The sequence below is a fragment of the Jaculus jaculus genome, chromosome 4 (assembly GCF_020740685.1).
Source record: "Jaculus jaculus isolate mJacJac1 chromosome 4, mJacJac1.mat.Y.cur, whole genome shotgun sequence".
Taxonomy (NCBI): Eukaryota; Metazoa; Chordata; class Mammalia; order Rodentia; family Dipodidae; genus Jaculus; species Jaculus jaculus.
In genome coordinates, this window is record NC_059105.1 from 96,832,171 (window position 1) to 96,844,499 (window position 12,329).

Here is a 12,329-nt window from a genome sequence, read left to right on the forward strand (position 1 = left end):
TTTAGAAAACTTTTGTTACCTCTTGGGTTCTTGTCAGTTTTTCAACATTTCAAAGGTTCTTCTGATGAGATAGTTATACTAATAAATGCTGTTATGCCATGAGTTATGCCAAGATGTATAATAATTTAGTAAACCAGTATTTTTAAAAGGACAATGCAAAAAATTATGGATTATAGAATTTTTTTTTCGAGGTAGCGTCTCACTCTAGCTCAGGCTGACCTGGATTTCACTATGTATTCTTAGGGTGGCCTTGAAATCACAGTGGTCCTCCTACCACTCCCTCCTGAGTGCTGGGATTAAAGGCGTGCACCACCATGCATGGCTTGCATTATAGATTTTTTGTTCATTTTTATTTATTTATCCGAGAGTGACAGAGAGAGAGAGTGGGGGGGGAGCGGGTAGGTAGGTAGGTAGGTAGGTAGATAGATAGATAGATAGATAGATAGATAGGTAGATAAAGAGAGAGAGAAAATGGGCGTGCCAGGGCTTCCAGCCACTGCAAACAAACTCCAGATGTGTGCGCCCCCTTGTGCATCAGCCATCTCTCCAGCCCTGAATTATAGATTTTTCAAAGCAAGTAATAGACTGCAAAAAGTTCCTATGTATTAGTTTCATATTTTAACTTATCCATAAGATACTCCTATTTACCAAATTTTGATATAGCAATGAGAGAGCATATCCATATTTATTGAATAGGCTATTAATATTAACATTTGTTTCTCCTTTTTATTTATTTATTTAATTATTTATTTATTTATTTATTTGAGAGCGACAGACACAGAGAGAAAGACAGGTAGAGGGAGAGAGAATGGGCGCGCCAGGGCTTCCGGCCTCTGCAAACGAACTCCAGACGCGTGCGCCCCCTTGTGCATCTGGCTAACGTGGGACCTGGGGAACCGAGCCTCGAACCAGGGTCCTAGGCTTCACAGGCAAGCGCTTAACCGCTAAGCCATCCCTCCAGCCCTGTTTCTCCTTTTTTTTGTGTGTATAGTATATGGTTGTGTGCTTGTGATGTATATGTGCATGTGTGTTAGTTGTACTTGCTCTGTGTATATGCATGTGGAAGTCAGAGAAGTCTGGTGGTCTTCTCTATAGCTCTTTTGCCTTCTTTTCCTGATTCTCTCACTGAATCTGGAGCTTTCTGTTCTAGACTGGCCTGTCTCTGTTCTTTAGCATGTATTAGCACTGGGTTTGATCCCAGCACTGTCAAAGCAAAACAAAACCCCTAATAACCCAGTGAATTAATGCCAGTCTGAAGAATATTGAATTATATTTTCACAGTCTTGTGTGGTGAAGTCTCATGAATTCTTTGTGAGTTGGTAAAACATTGTGATTTCAAGTTCATTGAGAATCCATCACTCACATCGTTTCCCCCCCCCACTCCTTAAGCATATTTATTTAGTTATCATATTTAAAGGATATGAGGAAGAAAGTGGTCTTTACTTTCATGATCTTCCAGAATGAATTGGAGAAAATTTAATATAAGTAAGGATCTAGGTATATATTACTATATTTATTTTAGTAAAGAAGTGCTTTTAGGTGGCTCCTTCTCCTGTCACCTTCCTCCCTAACTTCATGGTCCTTAGTCCGTGATACTTTTCCTTAAAAAGAGAGGGAGGTGATTTTTTGAATAGACAAAGTAAGCCATTGGGAAATGTGTACAAGGAGGATCTATAAATGTGATCGATTAGAAGATCAAAGCTGAATATTACGTACTTTTGAATTGATAAGGGTGCTAGATAGTGTAAATTTATTAGAGTAGAGTGATTTATTACTGTAGTGGTTGAGTTTGGCTGTGAAGTACCTCTCAGAGGCTTATGCACTGCAGGATCTTCAGCTGGTGGCATCATTTTAGGAGGCTCTGAAAACTTTAGGAGATGAAGTCTACCTAGAGGACACGTGAATTACTGTATCATATCCCAGGTCTCTGTCTCTTTTTTCCCCCATTTCCTGATTTCTGTGAAGTGACCAGGTTTGTTCTTCCCCACCTTGATGCTCTGTTTTACCACAGTCCAGAAACAATAGAGCTGGTTAACAAAATACTGAGCCCTCTGAAACTGTGAGCCAAAATATATCTTAACTTGTTCTGTAAGGTATTTTGTTGCAGTGAAAACAAGTGCAACCTATTCAGATTTTTTTTTTGAAATTCTTTATACATTGAGTAAGAAGCTTTGTATAAGCCATTTTTAATAAGGTCCATAACCTTGAAAGCAGATAGGATTATCCTAATATGTTGATGATATTAGGAGTAATGCTATATCTAGTTTTCCAGTAAGAAGTGAAATTATCCTACATCTAGTGACCTTGTACAGAGGACTTTTTTTTTTTTTAATTTTTTTTTTGTTCATTTTCATTTATTTATTTGAGAGTGACAGACATAGAGAGAAAGACAGATGGAGGGAGAGAGAGAGAATGGGCGCGCCAGGGCTTCCAGCCACTGCAAACGAACTCCAGACGCGTGCGCCCCCTTGTGCATCTGGCTAACGTGGGACCTGGGGAACCGAGCCTCGAACCGGGGTCCTTAGGCTTCACAGGCAAGCACTTAACCGCTAAGCCATCTCTCCAGCCCAGGACTTTTTTTTTTTTGGGAGATTATCTGATACATACTTTTAAAAATAACCAGAAAGATCAGAATGTACATTTAAGATTTAATAGCTTTTAATGTGAATGATATCACATTGGTATAGAATGATGATGGAGCCATCTTGAAAAGCAATAATGACACATTTTTAGTTTGGGCTTTAGAATTCTGCTATCTACTGGGTGGCCTTTGATACCAGTATAGTATTGCTTAGTTCTACTGACAGTGATGCCATAATAGAAAATCCATATATAAAATGTGGGTAAAAATGAGCTTTTACAGAAACTGATAAACATCCTTCTAAATAAGATGTACAGAAAAAGTACTTGGAAGTATGATGAGTGAGTAACAAATGAAATTAAAACTTATATCCCATTTAGTCCAGTAGATTGGTTTCCTAGTTCAATAGGATTTTAGTTTCGTTGAGCAAACTTTAGTGAGTACTTAAATAGCATAAGTAAACTACTGTGCTAGGCAATTCATAGTTAGCAAAGATGGCCTTGATATTTCTGTCTTCAGGAAGCATTTGCATATTTATGTGGTAGTGATAGAGGAATGCAGAAAGAATAGAATGTTTCACTGGGGTTCAGGGTATACCCTGTATGGGAGACCAAGTTTGAGCTGAATGTTAGAAGAAGAAAAGAACAAGTGAAGAAAAAGCATTCTTTTCCAACATAAGAGATATGAGGCATAAACAAAAACATGGAATTAGTTATAAACCGCAGAAAGAAATGATGTACATTCACATGGGACAGATTAAAAACTTAGAAAATGCGGGCTGGAGAGATGGCTTAGCGGTTAGGTGCTTGCCTGTGAAGCCTAAGGACCCCGGTTCGAGGCTTGATTCCCCAGATCCCACGTTAGCCAGATGCACAAGGGGGCGCACGTGTCTGGAGTTCGTTTGCAGAGGCTGGAAGCCCTGGTGCGCCCATTCTCTCTCTCTCTCTCTATCTGTCTTTCTCTTTCTGTCTGTCGCTCTCAAATAAATAAATAAAAAATTAAAAAAAAAACTTAGAAAATGCCTCCAGCCACTATTTAAGGATGAATACCCACGTTATAATTCTAGGAGGTATGTTTGATACTTTTTACTTTTTTTTTGAGGTAGGTTCTCACTCTAGTCTAGGCTGACCTGGAATTCACTATGTAGGCTCAGGGTGGTCTCAAACTCATGGCAATCCTCCTGTTCTGCCTCCCAAATGCTGGGATTAAAGGTGTGCATCAACACGCCTGGCTTTATGTTTGATATTTTTTGATACTTATATGCATGATTTATATATTTTTTGTTAATGTATAAAATGTTTTATTATACATATATGTATTATCAAGTTAGAAATAGTACTTTTTTTAAAGTATTTTTATTTGAGAGAAAGAAAGAGGCAGATAAATGGGGGGAGGGGGGAGAGAGAGAGAGAGAGAGAGAGAGAGAGAGAGAAAGAGAGAGAGAAAGAATATATGAGTGCACCAGGGCCTCTAGCCCCTGCAAACAAACTCCAGATGTGTGCACCCCCTTGTGCATCTAGCTTATGTGGGCCCTGGGGAATCGAACTTTGATCCTTTGCCTTTGCAGGCAAGCATCTTAACTGCTAAGCCATCTCTCCAGCCCCAGAAATAGTACTTTCTGTACCACTGTACTTTCCCATTGTTGGGACAAAAATACCTGCAAGAAGCAGCTTATGGAAAGAAAAGGGTTGTCTTAACTTATAGTTCCAGATGGTAGAGTCCATCATGATGGGGTAGAGCAGGAAGCCTGTGTCAGATCATCATACCAGCAGACAGGAAACAGAGAGGGAAACAGTAAATAGTACTGGGCTATAAAACCTGAAGGCTGATCCTCAGTGACAGATTTCCTTTAGCAAGCCTCTTCCTCCTAAAGGTTCCCAGCCTTCCCCAAACAGCAGTACCAGCTGGAGATTAAATATTCATTCACATGAGCCCATGAGGGACATTTTACAAACTGCCACACTCACTTAAGAACTGCATGGTTATAAGCATCAAAACCAAACTTGTCCGTGTAGTCACAAAATCCATTATTCTCTTTAGTTTAAAACATTAAATCTAGAGAAGACGACTTTTACATATGATCCTAAGAAGCATTTGGCAGCACAATTTGTTTCATAACAAGGGACTCTTTTCTTAGAGCCTTACCAGAATAAGAATGAGTATCTTGATGCTAGTGTCATTTTTAAATCGCTATAGCTCCAGGAATGTGTCTGTTCACATTATTCTATTAAATATACACCTCATCTATCCATATTGCTGTACTTCAAATGTGAAAGTAAAAATAAAGGTGTGAAGTGCCCAGCAGACTTTCCTGGGTTTATGTAAATCAGAGAACATACAATCCATTAGCGTCAGTACTGAATCCTTGATTTATTAAATTCAAGTATGGAATACTTCCTAAAAGACGTATATATTTACATACATCTCATAATTCCCAGTGACTTACCTAACCAAAAACTTAATTCTGTGAGGTCATTTAAAGATATAAAAATCTGTTAGTATGTAATAATTATACAATGTACTGAGTTTCATTATGATAATTTTGCACATGTATATAAGTATTTTGATTGTGTTTACCCCCTACTAAATGTACTTAGCTTTCTTGTCATAGATCCTTGTTCTGTTCCCAAATGGTTTTACTTTTACTGTCATATTCATTTTTAAAAATAATTCTGTGTATGAGAGAGAACATAAAATACATGTGAATCTCTAGTTCTGGGCATTTTCTTGCAGATGAAGTGATTTCTTTTTCTTAATGGCTTAATAATTCCACAAGTGTATATATGCTGTGTTGGTTACTTCTGCATCACTGCAACAAAATAGCTAAAGACTTATATATAACTTCAAGAAAAAATTTATTTCAGCCCACAGTTCCAAAAATTTCAGTCTGTAGAAATTTCATTCTGCCAGATAGGGCCCAACTCGTGAAAGGGTTCACAGTTTTCCAAAATAACTAGGGAAACAAACTAGCTAGGGAACAAGCATTGAAAACGAGCCTGTGGACCATTTCAGACTTAAGCCATAACATTCTGCCACTGGTTCCCAGTGGCTAATGGTCATCTTAGAATGCAGAATGCAGTTAGCCCAATTTAAAGAGTCTCCATTGTCTTTTAAGAATTCCACTATGTTTCAGAGGTCAAAATTGAAAATCTGTTCTGAGACTCAAGCCAATTGCTTAGCTGTGAACCCCTGTAAAACAGAAAACTACCTAATTGCAACATACAATGGTAAAATGTAAATATTCTCATATTAAAATAGGGGAACTAGCCGGGCAGGGTGGTGTATACCTTTAATCCCAGCACTCAGGAGGCAGAGGTAGGAGGATCACTGTGAGTTCGACGCTAATGAGAATATAGAGTGAATTCCAGGTCAGCCAGGGTTAGAGTGAGATCCTACCTCGAAAAACAAAAACAAAACAAAACAAAACAAAACAAAAAAACAGTGGAACTAGAACACAGCAAGGAAAGACAGAATCAAAGCAAGACTGAAATCCAGCAGAGTAAATACCAAATCGTATAGCTGATGTCTCATATCTGGAGTACCAGGTGTCATAATGTGGGCTTTAGTAGGCTTGGACAGTTTTCTCTAGTATCCCTGCTGCCTGAGACACACAAGGCCTCTTTCTTGGACTCTGTTTACTTGGTACCTGCAGCTTTCTTTGGCACATATTTCATGTTCCCAGCATCTTTAAAATTCTGAGGTCTTTATTACAATTTAAACTATACCATTATAGCTTCATAGCCTTATCAGGAGTCCCTTGGAACCTACTTAGTTCCTTTTTAATGATACTAATCTCTTTAACAACCTCTGCCACTTTGCACTTTTCTTGCCAAACTATATATTTTCCACATTTTTCTGTTCCACATTTGCTCCATTTTCTCACTATAAACCTGGCTAAAAGTAGGCAGCAGTAACCATGTGTTAGTCTGACTACTATGCTGAATTGAAATCTTATCTGCCACATTTACGAGTTCATTATTTTTGAATTCAGCCATACTCAAAATTTCAGAGCATGGGAAGTATGTAGACAAATTATTTGTCAGAATGTAACATGAATGGTACATGGTCTTTACTTTCCCAGTAGTGCCTGTTCCCATTTGCAGCCTTAGGAACAATATTTACTGCCTTCATTTCTCTTGACATTCTGATCTTCTCAACTCTCCCCAGAATCATTATATGAAGTATAGCTTGCAGTATTCTAGGGGTTGGTTCTCTAGTCCATATTTTCAAGCTTTTCCACATTCCTCTTAATGCCATTTCCAATCACATTGTTAGTTGTGCTCACAGACATAACCCACTTCTGTGGTGCAAATTCTCTTGTATTATTTCTGTTTCTATGATGAAACACATGATGAAAACAGCTCGAAGGATGAAAGATTTATGTTGGCTCATGGTTTCAGTCCATAGTTGTGTGGCTCATGCCTTTGAAAATGTCATAGTGGCAAGAGCATGTGGTTTAGGACAGCTGTTCACCTTGTGACTGGCAAGAAAACTGAGTGGCTGGAAGTAGGGTTCAAAGACTCACCCTCTAGTGACCTATACTAGCCAAGCACCATGTCCTAAAGGTTCCACAGCCCTCCCCCCCAAAAAAAACAGCTCTACTGGCCAGAATACAATATTTAAAACATAAGTCTGTGGGGCGTATTTCAGATAAACTGTAGCATAGTCCGCATTTTATTGTATCTGTTCATCCACTGATGGTCATCTAGGCTGAAATCTATAATTTAGATATTGTGGTTAGTATCACAACAGTAACGTGCAGGTATTTCAGAGATGTGTTAATTTGAGTACTTTTAGGTATGGATCCAGAAATGCTACAGCGTTTCTTAAGTGGATTCTCTCTTTTTTTACAAAGTTTTTTTTTTTTTTTTATGTTTATGTATTAGAGAGAAAGAAAGGCAGATAGAGAGATTGGGTATGCCAGGGCCTCTGCAGTGAACTCCAGAAACATGTGCCACTATGTGCATCTGGCTTATGTGGGTACTGGAGAATCGAACCTGGATCCTTAGGATTCACAGGTAATGCCTGAACCACAAAGCCATCTCTCCAGTCTTAGATTTTGTTTTTTTTTTTTTTTTGAAGGAGCCTTCTTAATGATTTCTATAGTGTCTGTGCTAATTTCCATCAACAGTGTTTCACCATTTCTTTTTTTCCTTGTTTCTTGCCAACATTTGTGGTGCTTGTGATGTATATGTATGGGTATGTGTGTGCATATGTATGTAATGAGACAAGGTCATACTATGTAGGCCAGGTTAGTCTAGAACTTATAAGGGTCCTCCTACCTCAAACCTCCTGAGTGCTGGGATATAGGCATGAGCCTATCACTAAGCCCAGCTTGTTTTTCTTTTCTTTGCTGCAGTTTTTATGGTTTTATGTAAATACAAATAGCACATGCACATGAGCCATCTTTTCATTTCCTTTGCTGAACAGGTAGGTGTTATAGTGGTGACTGATTGGCTAGACTGTTCTTTGCATGATTGCTTTGTGGTTCTTGGAGGAAACATGAGTGATCTCAGAAGAATAAGATTTGTTGTCCATCGGAATACTTCTAGTTCTTTGAAAATGTGGATCTGGAACTTCCTGAAGCCAGTGGTTAATATGTGCATTGTTTTCTAGTTGCTAATCAGTGTTAAACATCTGGCCCTTGAATCTCCTCCATACCCTGGGTATTGTTAGTTACACTTAATTTTCACATATCAGTTTGACTTTTGCTGGGTGAGCTTTTTACACCACACAGTACCAAGGAAGAGGCTGTCTTTTCTTTTCCAGAAGATAGCCATTCTGCTGAGGGTGAGATGTATAGCAGCATGATTTTTTGTGACTTTTAATATTTTTATTTTATTTATTTGCAAGGGGGAGAGAGAGAGAGGGAGAGAGAATGAATGGATGAGAATATGAGAAACTGAAAGTGGAGCATGCCAGAGCCTCTTGCCATTGCATATGAGCTCCAGATTCATGTGTCACTTTGTGCATCTGGCTTTTCATGGATACTAAGGAATTGAACAAGGGCCATGAGGTTTTGCTCATAAGTACTTTTGACCACTGAACCATCTCTCCAGCCCCTCAGCCTAGTTTTTTTTTTTTTTTGAACTAGGAAATGATCACCTTTATTATTTTGTGTGTGTGTGTGTGTGTGTGTGTGTGTGTGTGTGTGTGCATGTATGTATGTATGTATGTATATTTTACTTTTTCAGAGTAGAGTCTCATTCTAGCCCAGGTTGACCTGGAATTTACTATGTAATCCCAGGGTGGCCTTGAACTCATGGTGTTTCTCCTACTCTGCCTCCTGAGTGCTGAGATTAAAGGCATGCACTACCATGCCTGGGTTTTTCTCTCTATATATAATATATTTTTATTTTAGAGAGGGAGAGAGAGAGAATTGGTGTGCCAGGGCCTCAGCCACTGTAGTTGAACTCCAGATGCTTGTGCCACCTAGTGGGCAGTGTGACCTTGCACTTGCCTTACTTTGGTACATCCAGCTTAAGTGGGATCTGGAGAGTCAAACATAAAGTCCTTAGGCTTCGCAGGCAAGTGTCTTAATTGCTAAGCCATCTCTCCAACCCTCTTTATTTTATTTTTTTCAGTGTTTTAAAATTTTTTTTTTATTAGTTATGGACATAATTATTATGTAAACAACACATGTTGATGCCATCCTTTCCCTAATCCCTGCTCCTTTTCCAAAGGGCCCCTCCTCATTGGGGATGCAGGCTATCCCCATGGGGACTGTGGTTCATGCATTGTGGGGGCAGTAGTTAGTTTTGGAGGAGAGGCATTGTTTCTATGCAAAATGTCCCAACTTGTGGCTCTAACAATCTTTCCATCCCCTCTTCCACTAAATTCTCTGAGCCATGTTGGGTTTGTTTTAAGTGTACTCCAGTGATGGGCTCTTAAGACCCTCTGGATCTCTGCTTTGGTAGGTGTTGAGTGTCTTCAGAGTCTCTGTCCTTCACCCTTTTGCTGATTATCAGGTTCATCGATAAAGCAGCACCCTTGCTTAACTTCTCAATTCCTCTGTGTTTTCAGCTGGGGCTGGTTTGAAGTGTGATGGGTCATTTATCACCTCAGGTCCAGCTCTCATGTGAAAAAGAGAAGCAGATTCTCCAATGGAGAGGTTAAATGGGATAAGCATTAACTTAGAATTTAATGGGTGTAGACCCTCTTATAGCCCAAGATTAGTGGGAGCTTGGTATTGGAGAACAAAACCATTGTCTGGATAGGATTCTTAGTTGTTTCCCACTTCCAGATATGGGTTCCTTTCCACTGAGTGGATCTGTTAGCCAATCCAAGAGCAATTGGTTACCCACCAAGGCTGTATGCCACTGTTGCACTTGTGTGAGCATCAGGGTGTTTGCTTCTGAGTAGCTTAGAGCTTGAGTTGCTTGGACAGTGGTTGGCTACTTTCTCCTGGGAGCTCATGTAGAGCCTTCCTGCACTAGATGGGCTCTGGGTTCTGGCTCTTTTTTTTTTTTTTTTAATTTTTATTAGCATTTTCTATGATTATAAAAAAATATCCCATGGTAATTCCCTCCCTCCCCTTCCACACTTTCCCCTTTGAAATTCCATTCTCCATGATATTACTTCCCCATCACAATCATTGTACTTATATATATTCAATATCAACCTATTAAGTACCTTCCTCCCTTATTTTCTCTTCCCTTTATGTCTCCTTTTTTATAAATTTTTAAAAATTTTATTAACATTTTCCATGATTATAAAAAAATATCCCATGGCCCCCCCCGTCACTTTCCCCTTTGAAATTCCATTCTCCATCATATTACCTACCCATCTCAATCATTGTACTTACATATATACAATATCAACCTATTAAGTACCCTCCTCCCTTACTTTCTCGTCCCTTTATATCTCCTTTATAACTTACTGGCCTCTGCTACTAAATATTTTCCTTCTCACGCAGAAGCCCAATCATCTGTAGCTAGGATCCACATATGAGAGAAAACATGTGGCGCTTGGCTTTCTGGGCCTGGGTTACCTCACTTAGTATAATCCTTTCCAGGTCCATCCATTTTTCTGCAAATTTCATAACTTCATTTTTCTTTACCGCTGAGTAGAACTCCATTGAATAAATGTGCCACATCTTCATTATCCACTCATCAGTTGAGGGACATCTAGGCTGGATCCATTTCCCAGCTATTATAAATTGAGCAGCAATAAACATGGTTGAGCATGTACTTCTAAGGAAATGAGATGAGTCCTTCAGATATATGCCCAGGAGTGCTATAGCTGGGTCATATGGTAGATCAATCTTTAGCTGTTTTAGGAGCCTCCACGCTGATTTCCACAATGGCTGGACTAGATTGCATTCCCACCAGCAGTGTAGAAGGGTTCCTCTTTTTCCACATCCCCGCCAACATTTATGATCATTTGTTTTCATGATGGTGGCCAATCTGACAGGAGTGAGATGGAATCTCAATGTAGTTTTAATCTGCATTTCCCTGATGACTAGTGATGTAGAACATATTTTTAGATGCTTATATGCCATTCATATTTCTTCCTTTGAGAATGCTCTATTTAGCTCCATAGCCCATTTTTTGATTGGCTTGTTTGATTCCTTATTATTTAACTTTTTGAGTTCTTTGTATATCCTAGATATTAATCCTCTATCTGATATATAGCTGGCAAAGATTGTTTCCCATTCTGTAGGTTGCCTCTTTGCTTTTTTCACTGTGTCCTTTGCAGTGCAAAATCTTTGAAATTTCATGAGGTCCCAGTGATTAATCTGTGGTTTTATTGCCTGAGCAATTGGGGTTGTATTCAGAAAGTCCTTGCCAAGACCAATATGTTGAAGGGTTTCCCCTACTTTTTCCTTTAGCAGTTTCAGAGTTTCAGGTCTGATGTTAAGGTCTTTAATCCATTTGGACTTAATTCTTGTGCATGGCGAGAGAGAAGAATCTATTTTCATCTTTCTGCAGATATATATCCAGTTTTCCGAACACCATTTGCTGAGGAGGCTATCTTTTCTCCAATGAGTATTTTTGGCATTTTTATCGAATATCAGATGGCTATAGCTACTTGGGCTTACATCTGGGTCCTCTATTCTGTTCCACTGATCTACATGTCTGTTTTTGTGTCAGTATCATGCTGTTTTTGTTACTATGGCTCTGTAGTACAGGTTAAAATCAGGTATGGTGATACCACCAGCCTTATTTTTGTTGCTCAGTATTATTTTAGATATTTGAGGTTTTTTGTGATTCCAAATGAATTTTTGGATTGTTTTTTCTATTTCCATGAAGAGTGCCTTTGGAATTTTGATAGGGATTGCATTAAATGTGTAGATTGCTTTAGGTAAGATTGCCATTTTTACAATATTGATTCTTCCAATCCAGGAACAAGGGATGTTTCTCCACTTTCTAGTGTCTTCTGCAATTTCTCGCTTGAGTGTTTTAATAAAGTTCTCATTGTAGAGATTCTTTACTTCCTTGGTTAGGTTTATTCCAAGGTACCTAATTTTTTTTGATGCAATTGTGAATGGAAGTGATTCTCTGATTTCATCCTCTGTGTGTTTGTTGTTAGCATATATGAAGGCTACTGATTTCTGTGTATTTATTTTGTATCCTGCTACATGGCTGTAGGTTTTGATCAGCTCTAACAGTTTGCTAGTAGAGTCTTTAGGCCCCTTTATGTGTAGAATCATGTCATCTGCAACTAAGGATAACTTGATCTCTTCCTTTCCAATTTGTATCCCTTTTATGTGTGTCTCTTGCCTTATTGCTATGGCTGACTTCTAAAA

At 38.8% G+C, this 12,329-nt stretch overlaps 1 protein-coding gene across 1 annotated transcript in view; it reads left to right on the forward strand.

Annotated features, from left to right (window-relative positions):
• Positions 1-12,329, forward strand: part of Gtdc1 (glycosyltransferase like domain containing 1) — a 378,813-nt gene that overhangs the window by 8,741 nt on the left and 357,743 nt on the right. The gene's annotated exons all lie outside the window — the stretch shown is intronic.